Source organism: Narcine bancroftii, chromosome 1, assembly GCF_036971445.1.
Source record: "Narcine bancroftii isolate sNarBan1 chromosome 1, sNarBan1.hap1, whole genome shotgun sequence".
NCBI classification, from domain to species: domain Eukaryota; kingdom Metazoa; phylum Chordata; class Chondrichthyes; order Torpediniformes; family Narcinidae; genus Narcine; species Narcine bancroftii.
This window is the reverse complement of record NC_091469.1, coordinates 124,378,385-124,397,503: the sequence shown is the minus strand read 5'-3', so window position 1 is coordinate 124,397,503 and position 19,119 is coordinate 124,378,385. Positions and strand designations below refer to the sequence as shown.

The following is a 19,119-nucleotide window of genomic DNA, read 5'->3' as shown; positions in this document are numbered from 1 at the left end:
CTTAGTTTTTGCCCTTTATGAGGGCAAGACACTCTGCTGACTGAGTAATACCTCTATCACTGTCTCTATCTCTGTCTCTCTCTTCTCTACCCCCCAACCTCTCCCTCTCCTTTCATTTTCACTCCCTTATGGAAGATGGTAGGTTTAATTTGCTCTTTTGAGAGGAGGAAGAAGTTATCGTGGTGCCATCATTCAGATAAGGCATCAGACTGATGCTCAATTAGTCCTCCTGGTTGGATGTCAAACATCCCCTGCTTGTGAACTTATAAACCTCTGTGTCCTGGCCAGAGTTATCATTCCATCAGTATTATTTTAAATGGTGATCTTGTCAATCAATATTTCAAAATAGCAAAAAAGAGGGCAGTAGCCTGAATAAAAAGGCGGCAGCGGGAGGGGAGAGAGGGCAGCAGAAGTTGGCAGGTGATAGGTCAATGCAGGTGGGCGAAGGAAGAAATTAGAAAAGAGAAACTAGGGGATTGGATGACGAGACAAAGGAGGAAGCTCCTCTTATCAGAGTGGCTATTCCCGAGCTCTCTTTGCAGAATGAACCATCTTTAAGCCTGATAGTGTGTCCTATCAAACTCCGATTGAGGAGCTAGAAAAGAGGGTGTTTGAGCTGTGATGGTCTTTTGATATGTTGACTACAATACCTATGCAGCATGAGATGGAATGTATGGCGTGGAGGGAAGTTTGTATTATGTTCTGAGCTGCATTCGCTACCTCTGCAGCTTCTTGTGATCTTGAGCCAAGTAGCTCCCATTACATTGCTATGCATCCAGCAAATATTCTTTCAGTGATGCACCAGTAAAAGTTATTGACGAACAAGGGGAACATGGAAAGCTTCCTTAAACTTCGAAGAGAGTAGATGTGGTATTGTGTTTTCTTGACCATTGTGTCAATCTGTTTGTTCAAGTCAGGTCATTTGAAATATTCTTCTCTTTCAACTTAAACACCATTAATGTGGACAGGGATTTGACTCTGAACTCTTACTTGAGGTTGGTGATTATCTCCTTCATCTTACTGATGTTTTGAAAGAAATTTCCCTCTCTCCCCCTATTATTCGCTGTCTGTTTACGTGTCTGTTTGAATGCTGCTTAAACTTCACTATTTTCCCTGCAACCGCTGCAATCGTGTCTGCCTGTCCCGCATCGGACTTGTCAGCCACAAACGAGCCTGCAGCTGACGTGGACTTTTTACCCCCTCCATAAATCTTTGTCCGCGAAGCCAAGCCAAAGAAGAAACTTCACTATTTACTTCTACCACTTTCCCTGACTATGCATTCCAAGCACCATTCAAAACCCTTTTAGAAGTTTGGTCAACAAGGTTAGAACATGTGAAACTGGGAATTGAGATTTGGTTAACTGACAAAAAGCAAGTATTGGTGTAGGACTGTAGATGTTGATCTTATCAGCTGTGATTGTATGGTTAACAATCTTCCCTCTCCAGACCCTTTTTAAAAAAGTTTGTTTTGCATGCTCTCTAGCAAGTCAATCCATACACAAGTACAGCAGAATAAACCACGACACAAAGACAGAGTTACAGTGAGAGAGCAGTTCTAATGGATTGGGGGAAATGTTATTTAACTGGTGTGAGATTTTGTTCAATTGTCTGATAGTAGCAGGAAATAAACTGTCCTTGAATCTGGTTCACATTCCCAACAAAGGGCTCAGGCCCTGAAAGATTGATTGTCTCTTACTTCTTGTGGAAACTGCCTGACCAAAATACTGTCGGAGCAGAAGAAGGCCGTTTGACCCATTGAGTCTGCTCTGCCATTCCAACATGATCTGATCCATTCTCCCACTCAGCCCCACTCCCCTGCCTTTTCCCCATAATCTTTGATACCCTGGCTAATCAGATACCTATCAATCTGCCTTATGACAGCTGTAGCTGACAAGAGATGTCAAAACTAAAGTGAAGGCGAAAGAAAGGACATAAAAGGAAGCAAAATTTAGTGGAAAGGAAGAGGACTGGGAAATTTTAAAAGCATAAGGAAGGAAAGTAAGTAACATTAGGAAAAAAAAGATGAACTTTGAAAGGAGGCTAACAAAAAATATCAAAAAAGATCTTGAAAGCTTTTTGTAAGTATATTAAGAGGCAAGAATAGATATAGGACTGATAGAAAATGGCACTGGAAAAATAGTAATGGGAGACAAGAAGATGGCAGCGGAACTGAATGTGTATTTTGCATCAGTCTTCACTGTGGAAGGCATCCGCAGTATACCAGACTTTCAATGGTGTTCGGGAAGAGAGGTGAGACAGTCACGATCACCAGACAGAAGGTGCTTGGGAAGCTGAAAGGTCAAAGGATAGATAAGTCTTCTGGACCAGATGGAAAGCAACCTTAGGCTCTGAGAGAAGTTGCTCTGTAGATTTTGGAGCCACTAGTAACGATCATCCAAGAATCAATAGATTCTGGCATGGTTCCAGAGGACTGGAAAATTGCAACGGTCACTCCATTATTTAAAAAGGGAGAGGCAGCAGAAAGGAAATTATATACCTGTTAGTCTAACATCAGAGGTTGGGAAGTTGTTAGAGTTGCTTGTTAAGGATGAGGTGATGGAGTACCTGGAGGTACATGCCAAGAATGGCCAAAGTCAGCATTGTTTTCTTAAGGGAAAATCTCACACTCAATGTCACAAACCAAAGAGTTGATTGTTGACTTCAGGAAGGGAAAGCCAAAGGTGTGATCATTGGGGGATCATAGGTGGAGAGGGTGAGGAAATTTCAGTTCTTGGGAGTCACTATCTTATTTCAGAGGATCTTTCATGGATTCAACACATGATGGCATCGTGAAGAAAGCATGTCAGCTTCTCTACTTTCTCAGGAGTGTGCAGAGGTTTGGTATGACATTGGAAACCCTGTGCTGACCAGCTGCATCATACCCGAGTGGAAAATCCTGCAAAAGTTAGTGGACGCAGCCCAGGAAATTTCAGGTAAAACCATCCCAACACCAAGAATGTCTACAGGGAATCTTGCCATCGGAGAGCAGCAACAATCATCAAGGATCCACAGCACCTAGCACATGTTCTGTTTTTACTGCTACCATCAGGAAAGAGATATAGATGGCCCAAAACTCACACCACCAGGTTCTGGAACAGCTGCTACCCCTCCACCATCACTCCTCAACAACAATTCAATCAAGAACTCACTTAAGGACTTATACTTTTGCACTTTATTGATTTTTTTCTCCTCTCTGTATTGCACAGTCAGTTTTTTTACTTTTCTTTATTTGTTTACATGTGTATGTTTTGTTTGTCTTTTTTATGCATTGCCAATAAGTGGTAATTCTGCCTCGCCTGCAGGAAAAAGAATCTCAGGGTTGTATATGATGTCATATATGTACTATGGCAATAAATCTGAATCTGAATACTCAATCCGGATTGGCCATTTTTTTGGTTAACTCAGCTACAAGCTATTCTAAGAAGCCATCTCATATGTATTCTACAAATTCTCTCTTGAGATCCAGTGCCAACTAAATTTTCCCAATCTACTTACATGTTAAAATCCCCCATGACTGCCATAATATGCCCTTCTGACGTGCTTCTTCTGTTTGCTGTTGTGATTTGTTATTCACGTTCCAGCTACTGTTTGGAAGTCTGTATCTAACAATCAACAGTGTCTTTTTACCCTTGCCTTTTCTTAACTCCACCCACAATGAGTCGATATCTTCTGAACCTGTGTCATTTCTTTCTAACAATTTAATGTTGTTCCTTACCAACAGAGCCGACATATCATCCCCTCTGCTTACCTGTCTATCCTTTCAATACACTGTGGACATTCAGCTCCCAATCCTTTAGCCATGACTCTGTGATAGCCACAATGTTATACCTACCAATTTGTAGCTGTACTACAAGATTATCTACTTTATTTCTTAAGCCACGTGCATTCAAATATCAAACCTTTAGCGCTGTATTTATCAACTTTTTTGACTCACATGGCTGCAATTTTGCCCTACATGCCTGTCCTTCCACAAGCTCTCTGCCAGCTGTCTGTACTTGTGCGCCAACCACCTCTTCCTCTGCTTCTTCATTTTGGTTCCTACCCCTCTGTGAATATAATTTAAACCTCCCGCCACAACAGCTTTAGCAACCTCCCCACCAGGATATTGGTTCCCCTCCAGTTCAGGTGCAACCCATCCCACTTGTTCAAGTCACCCCTTCCCAGAAATGATCTAAGAACTTGAAACCCTGCCCCTGCACCTTCTAATTAGCCATTCATTTGTCTGCACTATCTTCCTGTTCTGACCTTCCCTAACTTGTGGGACCCTGAGATTACCTCCTTGGACATCCTGCTTTTCAATCTCTTCTAAACTTACTTTGCAAGTCCTCCAACCCACTCCTGTTTATGTCATTGGTATCAATATGTACGACAAACTCTGACTGCTCACCCTCCACATTACAAATATTCTGCAAGCGCTCAGAGACGTCCTGGACCTGAGCAGAAGGGAAGCAACACACCATCCTGGACTCTCTTTTGTGGCCACAGAACCTGTTCACATAACTTTCTTTTCCCCTATGATTATCGCTCTGCCTGATTTCATCTTTCCCTTCTGAGGCTCAGAACCAATGAAAGTGTCATTGATATGGCTGCTGCCTTGCCCAGAGAGGTTATTACCATCCCCCTCCCAGCAGTATCCAAAGATACCTTTTGTTGAGGGAACAGCCACAGGGGTATTCTGCCCTGACTCCCTACCTGGTTTGCAGAAAAAATGACTCCATTGGCGCCATCTAGATGCAGCTGCTCTACTGCTGCGATTGTAATATGCGGAGCCGGTTTGCCTGCCTTCAGTGATGTGCATCTCCACACAAACTGTGCCCCCCCCCCCCCCCAGAACTGGCGATAGTGTCCTGTGCCCCCGAGTCTTGTGTTGGTTTTGCCTTCGGGGGCCTGCCCCTACACTTAGCTGGTTGTAAGGCAACTGGCTAGCTTAGGTCAAGATGCGCAGGCTTCAAGTGGTTGGCTGTTAATAGTTCCTCCCTGCCCTCAATGTCTAATGTGAATGTGCTGCCGCTGCTGTGCACCACCTTGTAGGGACCTTCGTAGGGTCTCTGGAGGTGGGGGGGGAAGGGGCACCTTGATGAGCAAACACAGTCAGTTGTCTTTAAATCTGCGGGGACCGAGGTGGGGTGGTGTCCGTGGTGCGAGGGATGCTTCAGTTCGAGGGAGCCCAACCTGTCCCTCAGGTTTTGCAGTGCTGCCCCTCCTTCTGTTTGGAGATCATCGTGGCAAAGATGGGGCGCATGGTTCGTGCTGCAATGGGTGTAAAGTGGTTGTAAAAATTGACCACGCCAATGAACACCTGAAGGCCATTGACCGTGATGGGCCTTGCAAACTAACCGAATGGCCTCCACCTTCTCTGGCAATGGTGTCATTCCATCCTTGGTGATCCTGTGGCCTAGGAAAATGATCACCTCCTGGCCGAACTGGCACTTTGCTGGGCTGACTGTAAGGCTGAAGTCAACCAGGTGGGAGTAAAGTTTGTGTAGGTGGGTAGTGTGTTCCTGGTGGTTCCTGCTGATGATGAGGATGTCATCCAGGTAGATGAAAACAAAGTCCAGGTCTCTGCCAACTGCGTTCATGAGGCGCTGGAAGGTCTGCGTTTCTTGGTCCAGGGAGCTGACGACATGGTAGCACTTGGTGGAGTCTGAGGCAATCTGCTTTATCTGGAACTGTGCCTCCTCCTGTCCCAACCAAGTGCGTGGGCGAAGCATCCAGAAAGTTGGGAGTTTGAGGGTGACTGCATTGACTGCTGCAGCGTTCATACTGTTGAGTCCAGAGCCATCTGGACCTATCACGGTCACCAATGTAGTGGTAGCTAAACAGAGTCAGAAAGAACGAGACCAGTAGCCAATGGACTGGTTTGCACTCCAGTTGTTTATTGAAACTTCCCATGCTGCGCCTTAGAAGGCCATGGGCAAGTCCCGCCCTTGCGCCAGAAACAACATCATGACATTAACACTCAGGACTGCAGACCTGACCTGGCTGGCAGAAAAGACGACCCTGCGGTGCCATCTTGATGCGGCTGCTCCACTGCCACAACTGTAACATGCGGAGCCGGTTAGCCTGCTGTCAGTGACATGCACCGCCACAAGTCATAAAAATGAAATAATTTTTTAAGTGATAAGAAACTTAAAAAGGAAACAAAATATATTAAGAACAATTTAAACCACAAATTAAAAAAAAAAATTAAGTCTATTTTTGAATTACCTTTGTCACAGCCATTGTTCTTTATAAACTTGAATGGAGTTATCATCCGTTCATGACTCATGTTTGCCTGGTTGAACTGTTTGAAATTGATGCAACATTGCATCACGTCTAGCTGTCTAATGACAAAGTATAATTGTGAAATGGCTGGCAGAATGTGTCTGGGGAAACTTGGATTTGGGAACTGCACAAAAATAGCCCATTCTGAATGTTCTCAAGTCTTTTGTGCCATTTGTTAAAATTCTTATTTTAATTTACCTGAATGTTAAAATTCACCCTTTATAAGGCCCAGCTTTTACTATTTTTCTAACCTCAGATCTATAATCATTGCACAATTATTAAACAGTCCTTTCTGCCTCAACTGAAACAAACACAATCCCTTCAAGTACCCCAAAAACTTTACAAGTTAGTTGCAAAATTATTTATATTGTTGGGTGATTAGAAATATCCATGATGTACTTTGTTACAGTGCTATTACAGCACCAGGACCTGGCGTCGAAGCTAGCGCTATCTGCAAGGAGTTTGTAAGGTCTCCCCGTGTCTGCATGGGTTTTCACGTGTTTTGGTTTCCTCCCACCCTTCAAAACATACAGGGGTTGTAGGTTGATTAATATAGTTGGGCCACACAGGCTCATGGGCCGGAAAGGCTTGTTATCATGCTGTACATCTAATTTTTAATTTCATTGAAATAATCAGTATATATACACACACACACACACACACACACACACACACACATATATATATATGTGTGCGTGTGTGTATATACATATATATATATATATATAAAAAAAGCCAGCATATCATTCCTTTGGAATTTTGGATAGACCTATCAGATCCAAAATTCATCTGGATGTTGCTTGTAAAGCAAGCTTTATTCTCCCTTGAGCCTTGTTTTTTGAGTTGTTACAGCCCATGATCTGATATACATGGTCTGGCAAATCAGCAACATTGTGAAATGATGGATGTATTAAAAGTGTAGCTAGCTGCTACAAGCTATGGCTCTGCAGAGCCTATACTACAGGAGAAATTATAGCTGCATGCAGGTTATCTCAGAAAGAACACGCTATTCCCAGAAAGAATGACACAAACCCAGTTGAGTGTAGTTAACATTTTCTTGCTTTATTTCTAGCCCTGCTTTTATTCTCAAGATGAGGGGCATGGTCAAAACCCTCTCAGCACTGATTGGTGTGGTTGTGATCCGCTTTCCCTGATAGGCCAGTTAAGCTCTTGTGGTTGTGGCTAATTGGAGGGCAGCGCTGCGGGCCTTGTGCAGCCTTCTGGATCGTCGGCGTTTGTCCTTCATTTTGTGAGGCCCCGTGGGAGAGCTGCAAAGGGCCGCCACAAAATAACTTATTGAATAATGTACTTGGGTTATGTAGATTCCCTGCAAAGTAAACACTCTTCAAGAGTTTTTATGAAGGGCGGATTGCAATCCAGTGCTGTTGTACATGTTCTGTTCTGGTAGAGATCAAGCAACTCAAATCAAGCTGTAGGAGTTGGTTGGTTTCATTTCATGTTAAAATGGAAGATCTTAAAGCAGCAGAGAAGATCAGATAAATTCCTAGAACAAATCTGTATGTACAGATTGTACAACATCTAACCCCAAAAATGACTTTATTTATATCACATGTATTCTTTTAAATACTTATCTGATGGAGCAGAAAATTACGGACCATTCAATCTTGCAGCAAAATAACAAAACAAGGATGGCTTTGTCATTTGCTTCTTGCACTGCATCACACAAGAAAGTGCTGAGGATGAATCTAAATATTAATTAAATCATTAGATATTCCTTAATCCTTTAGTTTTTTCTGTGTTTTATATCAAGCTGTGTCTTTAGTGATGTTTTAGTTTATCAAGGTCACTAAGAAAATCGAATGGTTTGAATTGACAATATTCCACGACAGTAAAAGTGATGAGTGATTTTGCAATGAAGGTTATGGCTAAGGACTGCTACATTTCAACCTTTGTATCCATTAAGAATTTTTTGAGTATATTGTGCAAATGAGCATTGTAATATTTGTGAGATTTACATGTTATCTTTTCAAATATAGAGCAGCTTCCCCATTAGTTTTGATGTAAAATTATTGAGTATTTTCCATTGCTTAAGAACCTCAAATGAAAGAAAAGAACTTAAGACAGCCCACAAAAATGCTTCTAATAACAGAGTGATTTCCCCATTAGTTTCTGGTGGCCTTCTATAGCTCAAGAATCTCTAAGAAAGAAAGATAAGCACTTAAAAATGCTTCTAATAATTATATTCTGTTGTATTAATGATTAAATCATTTAAAATGATAAAAACATGAAATATCCTTTCAGTATTCTCAAAACATACAAGAATGTTGAAGGTCATGAAAGGTTAGACATATTCTCTTGCAACAGAATACAGAATTAGCAGTCACTTTGTAGTGTAGAAAGACAGATTAGGCAAAATTACTTCTCTGAGGGTTTATGCATTTTTGGAAAAAGGCAGAAGAAAGCTGAATCTTTGAGGTAGATTCTTGGGCAGCAAGAAGCAAAAGAACACTGAGTAGATTGTATGCAAAAATTATGATTGAAGTCAAATCAGCTATGAGACAGCTTATTTTGAATTGGATGGGTATTTTGCTTCAGTGTTTGCTGTCAAGAAGCCAAGGAATTGAAGCAAATGATTTGTGATGTCCTGATGTAAGAAGTAGCAGGGAGGAGTTATTTGCAGCCTTTGGGGTGCATTAAGATGGACAGATCGTAGTGCCTGGTGAAGTGCATCATTGCATCTTGTGGGAAGCTAAATTGGGGGGGCCCTTGCTGAGATTTTTATGTCACCTTTGGCTTCTGGTGAAGTGCCAGAAGGCTGGAGAGTGGCTAAAGTTGTTATTTAAAAAGGGCAGAAAGGACAAGCCAGGGTATTGCAGGGTAATGAGCTTGACATCAATGGTCGGAAAATGGTGAGAGGGAATTCTGATGGACAGGGTCCACCAACATGTGGGTGGGCAGGGGCTGATTTGAAATCGTCTGCATTAGCTTTGTATGTGGCAAATTGTGTCTCACAAATCTGATTGATTTTTTGAAGAGGCGGCAGAGTTGATGAGAGCATGAAAGAGTTATGTTGTCAAAGCCTTTGACAAGGTCCCCCATGGCAGGTTATTCTGGAAGCTGAGATCACTTGGGATCTAAGGGAAGCTGGCCCATTGGATTAAAAATTGATTTAATGGTAACAGTCAAATGGTATTTGTAGATGGATGTTGTTTTGATTTGATGCCTACAATCAGTGGTGTGTCAGTAATTGTTTGTTAGCAACTATGAGGGTGGTAGTATATTTACTTTGACTGGTAAATTTGTAGATGCCAAAAGTGGTGTAGTGACAGTGAGAAAGGATTTCTGAGTTTACAGCAGGATCTAAATCAGATGGGAAGATGGGCCAGAAGAGGTAAATTCAATTTTGACAAGTGTTACACTTTGAGATAGAGATTTTAAAACAGGGAGACCTTGGGGTGGAAGTGATAATACTCTGCTCTGAAAGTAGTGGCTCAGGTGGACAATGTGATAAAAAAGCATTTGGCATGCTTGGGGTAAAGTGTACAAAAGTTGGGACCTCATCATATATGCAAGACATTTGTGAGGCCATACTGAGTTCTGGTTGCCCAGTTAAAGGAAGGATGTCAATGAATTGGAAAGGGAGCAGAGGAGATTCACCAAGGTAAGCTTAGCACAACAGTTATAGCGCCAGCAACCAAGATTCAAGTCTGATGCTATCTGTAAGGAGCTTACATTCTCCCTGTGTGGGTTTCCTCTGTGTGCTCTGGTTTCCTCCCACCCTTCAAAACATATGGGGGTTGTAAGTTAATTGGGTGGAATTGGGTGACAGGACTCATAGGCTGGAAGGGTCTATCACCATGCTGTATGTCTAAATTTAAAAATAAAAACAATTTAAAGATGTTGAGAGGACTAGAGGGCTTGAGTTGTAGGGAGAGGTTAGATAGGTTGGATCTCTTTGCACTAGAATGTAGCCAGAAACCTGGCCAGGAATCCTGGGCAAGCATGGCGTCGGCAAGTGCAACGACAATGGGCGCCTCCTGTTGGAGCTCTGCGCAGAACAGCGGCTTGTCATTACAAACACCCTTTTTCAGCAGAGGGACAGCCTTAAGACCACCTGATGTGCTCCACACCAGGGTCATGCCTAGCGCGGAATGCCACACTGACCACCGGCTGGTTCGCTGCAAGCTCAACCTTCACTTCAAACCAAAGCCCAGGAACAATAAAGCCCCCAGAAAGAGGTTCAATGTTGGAAACCTGCAGTCAGACGAAGCGAGAAGAAACTTCCAGGCAAACCTCAAAGCAAAGCTCGACGATGCAATCCGCCTCACAGACCCGTCCCCTGAAACCCTCTGGGATCAGTTGAAGACTACCATACTGCAATCCACTGAAGAGGTACTGGGCTTCTCCGCCAGGAAAAACAAGGACTGGTTTGACGAAAACAGCCAGGAAATCCAGGAGCTGCTGGCAAAGAAGCGAGCTGCCCACCAGGCAGCCGTCCTGTCCAGAGAAGAAACAAGCCTTCCGTCGCGCATGCAGCCATCTTCGGCGCAAACTCCGGGAGATCCAAAATGAGTGGTGGACTAGCCTCACCAAACGAACCCAGCTCAGCGCGGACATTGGCGACTTCAGGGGTTTCTACGAGGCTCTAAAGGCTGTGTACGGCCCCTCACCCCAAGTCCAAAGCCCGCTGCGCAGCTCAGACGGCAAAGTCCTCCTCAGCGACAAGATCTCCATCCTCAACCGATGGTCAGAACACTTCCAATCTCTTTTCAGTGCCAACCGCTCAGTCCAAGATTCCGCCCTGCTCCAGCTCCCTCAACAGCCCCTAAGGCTAGAGCTGGATGAGGTTCCCACCCTGGATGAGACATATAAGGCAATCGAACAACTGAAAAGTGGCAAAGCAGCAGGTATGGATGGAATCCCCCCAGAAGTCTGGAAGGCTGGCGGCAAAACTCTGCATGCCAAACTGCATGAGTTTTTCAAGCTTTGCTGGGACCAAGGTAAACTGCCTCAGGATCTTCGTGATGCCACCATCATCACCCTGTACAAAAACAAAGGCGAGAAATCAGACTGCTCAAACTACAGGGGAATCACGTTGCTCTCCATTGCAGGCAAAATCTTCGCTAGGATTCTACTAAATAGAATAATACCTAGTGTCGCCGAGAATATTCTCCCAGAATCACAATGCGGCTTTCGCGCAAACAGAGGAACTACTGACATGGTCTTTGCCCTCAGACAGCTCCAAGAAAAATGCAGAGAACAAAACAAAGGACTCTACATCACCTTTGTTGACCTCACCAAAGCCTTCGACACCGTGAGCAGGAAAAGGCTTTGGCAAATACTAGAGCGCATCGGATGTCCCCCAAAGTTCCTCAACATGATTATCCAACTGCACGAAAACCAACAAGGTCGGGTCAGATACAGCAATGAGCTCTCTGAACCCTTCTCCATTAATAATGGCGTGAAGCAAGGCTGTGTTCTGGCACCAACCCTCTTTTCAATCTTCTTCAGCATGATGCTGAACCAAGCCATGAAAGACCCCAACAATGAAGACGCTGTTTACATCCGGTACCGCACGGATGGCAGTCTCTTCAATCTGAGGCGCCTGCAAGCTCACACCAAGACACAAGAGAAACTTGTCCGTGAACTACTCTTTGCAGGCGATGCCGCTTTAGTTGCCCATTCAGAGCCAGCTCTTCAGCGCTTGACGTCCTGCTCTGCGGAAACTGCCAAAATGTTTGGCCTGGAAGTCAGCCTGAAGAAAACTGAGGTCCTCCATCAGCCAGCTCCCCACCATGATTACCAGCCCCCCCACATCTCCATCGGGCACACAAAACTCAAAACGGTCAACCAGTTTACCTATCTCGGCTGCACCATTTCATCAGATGCAAGGATCGACAATGAGATAGACAACAGACTCGCCAAGGCAAATAGCGCCTTTGGAAGACTACACAAAAGAGTCTGGAAAAACAACCAACTGAAAAACCTCACAAAGATAAGCGTATACAGAGCCGTTGTCATACCCACACTCCTGTTCGGCTCCGAATCATGGGTCCTCTACCGGCACCACCTACGGCTCCTAGAACGCTTCCACCAGCGTTGTCTCCGCTCCATCCTCAACATCCATTGGAGCGCTTACATCCCTAACGTCGAAGTACTCGAGATGGCAGAGGTCGACAGCATCGAGTCCACGCTGCTGAAGATCCAGCTGCGCTGGATGGGTCACGTCTCCAGAATGGAGGACCATCGCCTTCCCAAGATCCTGTTATATGGCGAGCTCTCCACTGGCCACCGTGACAGAGGTGCACCAAAGAAAAGGTACAAGGACTGCCTAAAGAAATCTCTTGGTGCCTGCCACATTGACCACCGCCAGTGGGCTGATATCGCCTCAAACTGTGCATCTTGGCGCCTCACAGTTTGGCGGGCAGCAACCTCCTTTGAAGAAGACCGCAGAGCCTACCTCACTGACAAAAGGCAGAGGAGGAAAAACCCAACACCCAACCCCAACCCACCAATTTTTCCCCTGCAACCGCTGCAATCGTGTCTGCCTGTCCTGCATCGGACTTGTCAGCCACAAACGAGCCTGCAGCTGACGTGGACTTTTTACCCCCTCCATAAATCTTCGTCCGTGAAGCCAAGCCAAAGAGAATGTAGCAGGCTGAGAGGTAACCTTATTTTATAAAGGTTTATAAAATCATGAGGGACATGAATTAATTAAAATAAATAGTCATCTTTTTTACAGGGTAGACAATCTGAGAATTAGAGGGCACAGGTTTAAGATGAGAAAAGGGACCTGAGGGATAAGTTTTCACTGAGGGTGGTCTGTACCTGGAATGAGCTGCCAGAAGAAACTGGAAGTGGGTGCAATTTTGATGTTCAAAATACACTATGATGGATATATGGATAGAACATCCTGAAAAAATGTGCACTAATTGCAGGCAACTGAGACAAGCCTAGAATGCCAACTTGATTAGCATGGACATGTTGGGCCAAAGTGACTATTTCATGCTGTATTTCTCTGGCATTGCATGAATTCATCTTCCTCTTAGCTACAACAACTTTATACCCATGACTGTGTGGCCAGAGACAATTTCAGTGCCATCTACAAGTTTGCCGATGACACTACAGTTGTTGGCAGAATCACAAACAGCATTGAGGAAGTGTACAGGAGGGAGAGAGATCAGTTCATTGAATGGCAACAACCTTGCATTCAATGTCTGCAAAACCAAGGAGATGATTGTGGACACGACAGGGGAACTCGATCCAATCCTCATTGAGGGCTCAGTAGTCGAGAGGGTCAAGAAATTCAAATTTCTGGGTGTCGACATCTCTAAGGATCTGTCCTGGAGTCTCCATGTTGATGCAATCACAAAGCAGCTATACTTTGTGAGGTATCTGAGGAGAATTGGTATGTCACCAATGACTCTCGTAAACTTTTACAGATGTTCTGCGGAGAGCATTCTGGCCATTTGCATCACTGCCTGATATGGAGGTGCCAACTCTCAGGACAAGAATAAACCCCAAAGATTTGTTAACTCAGCCTGCAACATCACAGGCACCAGACGTCATTCCATCAAGGAGATCTACATGAGGACGCGTCTTAAAAAAGCAGCCTCTGTCCTTAAAGACCCCCACTACCCAGGTCATGCTACTCTGCTACCATCGGGAAAAAGGTACAGGAGCCTAAAGATGAGCACTCAATGACACAAGGACAGCTTCTTCCCCGCTGCCATCAGATTCCCTGGAAGAAACTCAGGAGGTCACGTGGAGTATGTGCAAACTCCACACACAACATGGTCACGACTGAGACATGGCCTTTTTGTGCACACTTATTATTATTTTATTTTTTTATTGTAATGCTGTAATATGATTATAATATGTTTGCACTAAGATGCTGTTGCAAAACACTGAATTTCATGACTTGTTCATGACAGTAAATCCTGATACTAATTTAATTTTTACAATCTTCATGCTAGTTAAAATATCCCATGATTACTGTAATACTCTTGTTACATGCAGAACTAACTTTCTGATTTATGCTATGTTAACATTATAATTGCTCTTCAGAGACTTGATGCAACTTCTGCAAATGTTTTTTTGCCCTTTGCTATTTCTTAGATTACATCAATTGATTCTAATTCTACATCTTGATCTGTCACCTTTATTATTTACTTTTCCTTTTTGCTTGCTTTTCTAAATGACATAAATCCTGAGTGTTCAGTTAATTTGGTCACCCAGTACCCAAATCATACCCATTAGCTTCTTCTGTCGTTACACTTGTGAATGTTGCAAACATTTTGATTAATTTCTCTTAATTTTGTCATTAAGATTTTTCTGTACTTTTACAATCTTCATTGCTTTAATTCCTTCTTAATTTAATCTTCCTGCACGCTTGATTTTTATATTCATTTTGTGCCTCCCACACCCATGTCAGATTAGTTTAAATCTCTAATAGTGTTAGCAACCCCATGTGCAAGGATAATAGTCCTTATTCTAATAAACGGCAATACCCGTCCAAGAAAATCTTCCAATGCTTCATAAATTTAAGCTCCTTACTCAGCATCATCTCTCCAGCGACATTTATCTGTTCTATCCTCCCATCAGCGCATGGCACTGGGAGTCATCATGCAATGACTACCTTTTAAGGTTCTGCTTCTAAACCTCTGTAGAGCATGTATTGCTTTTTAAAAAATCTATGTCATTGATGCTGATATGGGGATGGTTTGCAGCTGTTCTGTTCATTTCAGGATGTTTTGTAGCTGTTCACTGACAATAGTGAGGAACCAGCACCCCAACAATATCTAAAAAATCAATCTGTGATGACCTATCCTATCTGCCTGCTCCTCTGATTCTTCTGATGGTGCCCCTCACCTCTGCAACCATCTCCCTATTTATGTAACTCACAAGGTTTTCATTTTCATTGATGCACCACAGTAACATTACACTAGCATTGTCTCCAAGGATAAAATTATCTTTGACCTTTGAAATATGGAGCAGCGTTCTAATCCTTTGAATTTTTGTGAGGACATCTTCCAAAGCGTCCCTTTCATGTTTAAGCATTGCCTGGGGTAGTAGTCACCTTCACCAAAGACTCGTTAGGGCCTTTTGGAATATTTTCTGCCATCATGGTACTTGCTGCCTCTGGCACAAGATGAATATAATGCTGATTTGCAAACTTTTAAAACTGTTCAAACCAGCATTGGAGCTTCTTGCATGCACCAGAATTTGAGAAGATTCAGTCACCTTTTTTTGTGCAAGTCCTACCCTAACAATCTTAAGTCTTCTTCAATCATCATCAAACTTCAGAGCACATGCACTTCACAATCTTACAAACTTTGCTTACAAACTTTGCAACAATTGATTATGCTCTGTGATAAGCAATCGAAGTCTACTTCCAAGACTTTACTGAACAAATGAATGAAGATCAAGAATTCCTTCACTGAACTTCTACAAGCCTCACAGCTGCAGAGCACTTGTCTCAGTTGTGACCACTGTTGTGTGTGGAGTTTGCACATACTCCACGTGACCTCCTGAGTTTCTTCCAGGTCCTCTAGTTCCCTCCCACTTTCTCAAATGTATAGGCTAACTGGCCACTATAAATTGCCCCTAGTGTGGAGGTGACTGGTAAAGTCTTTGGAGTAATTGATGGAGTAAAATATGTTAGGTTAAGATTAGTACAAAAATGAATGCTTGATTGGACAGCTTTGGTTTTTTTTGGTGGTGTATCCCTCTCTTTATGATTCAGCTCACTCTAACTTTCAGGCAGTACTTTCCATGGGGTCTGTGTAAATACTGTGGTTGGTTTCAAGAACCCATTATGTCATGTGATTCAGCTCACTCTAACTTTCAGGCAGTATTTTCCAAGGGGTCTGTGAAATACTGTGGTTGGTTTCAAGAACCCATTATGTCATGTGGAACCCATAATGTCAAGTGACTGCACTCTGTTCAAGGCATCTTTGTCAACGTAGCACAGTTGTCAATTTAACTGTTGGAGGTCTTGTTGACACAGCTAGTCCTCTGATTTCAATTGCCATTTCTTATAATAAGCTTCACTTGAAGCTCCATGTCAATATGAGTTACAAGAAAATTAGGCTGAAGGCTGGTACTGGTTCATTAATACAGTGTTATTAATAAAAGCTACTCACAACATCTGTCTCCAGCATTAAGAAATGTTCATAGAAATGGAAAAAAAACTTCAAGTTGAAAGTTTGTAAACATGGTTGTGTTCAATTTGAGATTTAACAAGGATGTGTTGGTATTTCAGTGGAATAAAGGGAATTACACTAGCATGATAAAGGAACAGGCCAAAATAGATTATATGGGGGCAATAATGAGGAAGACGGCAGAGCAGCAATGGAAGGAATTTCTGCAAGAAATCTGGAAGGTGTAGGATAAATATGCACCAAAAAAGAGGAAATATTCAAATGAAAAAATAGCACAACTGTGGCTGACGAGAAAAGTCAAAGCCAAAATAAAAGCAAAAGACACGGTACACAAGAAACCAGAAAATAGTGGGAAGATAGAGGATTGGGAAGATTTAAAAAACTTTCTGAAGGTAACAAAAAAAATCATAGGATGCCATAGTTGCTCTTTGGTGAGTATTGGATTGCTGGAGGTGGTACTGCATGTGAGTAGAAAGAAAAAGGTTGAGAACCACTGGGTTAGCCTGTTGTCAGTAGTTGGGAAGGTTTTGGAGTCGATTGTCAAGGATGAGGTTACAGAGTACTTGGATGCACATTGTAAGATCGGCCAAAGCCAACATGGTTTTCTTGAGGGGAAATTTTGCTTGACAAACCTATTGGAATACTTTGAAGAAATGACAAGCAGGCTACATAAAGGAGATGCAGTGGATGTTGTGTTTGTGGATTTTCAGAAGGCCTTTGACAAGTGCCAAATGAGGCTACTGAACAAGATAAGAGCCCATGGTATAAGAGGAAACATACCAGCATGGGTAGAGCATTGGCTGCTTGACAAGAAGCAGAGAATCCGAATACAGGAATCATATTCTGGTTGGCTGCCAGTTGCTGACAGTATTCTACAGAGGTTGCTGTTGGGGCTGCTTCTTTTTACGTTGTATATTAATGATTAACGGCTCCTAGAACGCTTCCACCAGCGTTGTCTCCGCTCCATCCTCAACATTCATTGGAGCGACTTCATCACCAACATCGAAGTACTCGAGATGGCAGAAGCCGACAGCATCGAATCCATGCTGCTGAAGATCTAACTGCGCTGGGTAGGTCATGTCTCCAGAATGGAGGACCATCGCCTTCCCAAGATCATGTTATATGGCGAGTTCTCCACTGGCCACCGAGACAGAGGTGCACCAAAGAAGAGGTACAAGGACTGCCTAAAGAAATCTCTTGGTGCCTCCCACATTGACCACCGCCAGTGGGCTGATATCGCCTCAAACCGTGCATCTTGGCACCTCACAGTTCGGCGGGCAGCAACCTCCTTTGAAGAAGACCGCAGAGCCCACCTCACTGACAAAAGACAAAGGAGGAAAAACCCAACACCCAACCCCAACCAACCAATTTTCCCTTGCAACCGCTGCAACCGTGTCTGCCTGTCCCACATCGGACTTGTCAGCCACAAACGAGCCTGCAGCTGATGTGGACATTACCCCTCCATAAATCTTCGTCCGCGAAGCCAAGCCAAAGAAGAAAGAGATTATGGACTGAATGGCTTTGTAGCTACATTTGCAGATGATATGAAGGTAGATGGAGAAAAAGTAGTGTTGAAACAGGGAGGCTGCAGAAGGACTTAGATTAGGAGAATAGGCAGAGAGGTGGCAAATAAAATACAATATCGTAAGGTGTACAGACATGCATTTTTGCAGAAAAAATAAACGGGCAGACTATTTTTAAAATGGGAGAAAATTGAAAATATGCTGATTTAATGGGTCCTGGGAGTCCTCGTGCAGGATAGCCTTGCATGTTGAGTTGGGGTGAAGAAGGCAAATTCCGTGCTGACGTTCATTTCAAGAGGAATAGAATACAAGAGCAGGGACGTGATGCTGAGGCTTTAAAGGCACTGATGATACCTCACGGAGTATTGTGAGCCGTTTTGTGCTCCTCATTTAAGAAAGGATGTGCTGATGTTGGAGAGGTTTTAGAGGAGGATCACAAGGATGATTCTGGAATGTAAGGGTTATATGAGGTGCATTTGACAGGTCTTGGCCTGTACTCGAGTATGAGAGGGTATCAGTGATGTGTTTTGAATGTTGAAAGGCATGGACAGAATTGATGTGGAAAGGTGGTTTCTCATGGTGGGAGAGTCTAGGACAGGAGAGCACAACTTCAGGATTGAAGGACATCTGCTTAGAACAGTTTAGGGGAGACATGAGGGGGAATGTTGAGAGGAACATGAGGGGGAATGTGATGGAGAGCAATTTCATCGACGGAGGGTGGTAACTCTGTGGAATTGATTGCCACAGGTGGTTTTGGAGACCAAGTCATTGGGTGTATTGTTACGAGCCCAGAGGACCCCAAAACCCAGCAGCAATAGATATTCACCAAGACAAGTGGTTGCTTTTAATTATCTTTAAACATGAAAACAGAATCACACTTTAACTTACCACTATTGACTTAACTAACCTAACTTAACCTCCTTCTAATTCTAACGTGTGGGTAAGTTCAGAAAAGTTGTTTGGTTCACAGTCCAATCTCACCTCATTCCTCCAAGTTCACTGGTTGCAGGAAATTCTTATACTGTGCACAGAATTTAAAATTTATAAAGTTCACTAGGCTTTGGTGCTTGAAAGGTAAATGGTACTGTTCAGGAAGGTACTTGTTGGTTTTCAGAGAGAGATTTGATGTACAATGGACACCCAGCCACTTCAGTGCTTTGCTGAAGAAACTTTCCCCCTCAGCGTTCTCCAGATGATAACCTCTTTCT

The 19,119-nt window shown here is 43.3% G+C and overlaps 1 protein-coding gene across 3 annotated transcripts in view; it reads left to right on the top strand.

The window, feature by feature from the left end:
• Positions 1 to 19,119, top strand: part of ap3b1a (adaptor related protein complex 3 subunit beta 1a) — a 380,897-nt gene that overhangs the window by 180,879 nt on the left and 180,899 nt on the right. The gene's annotated exons all lie outside the window — the stretch shown is intronic.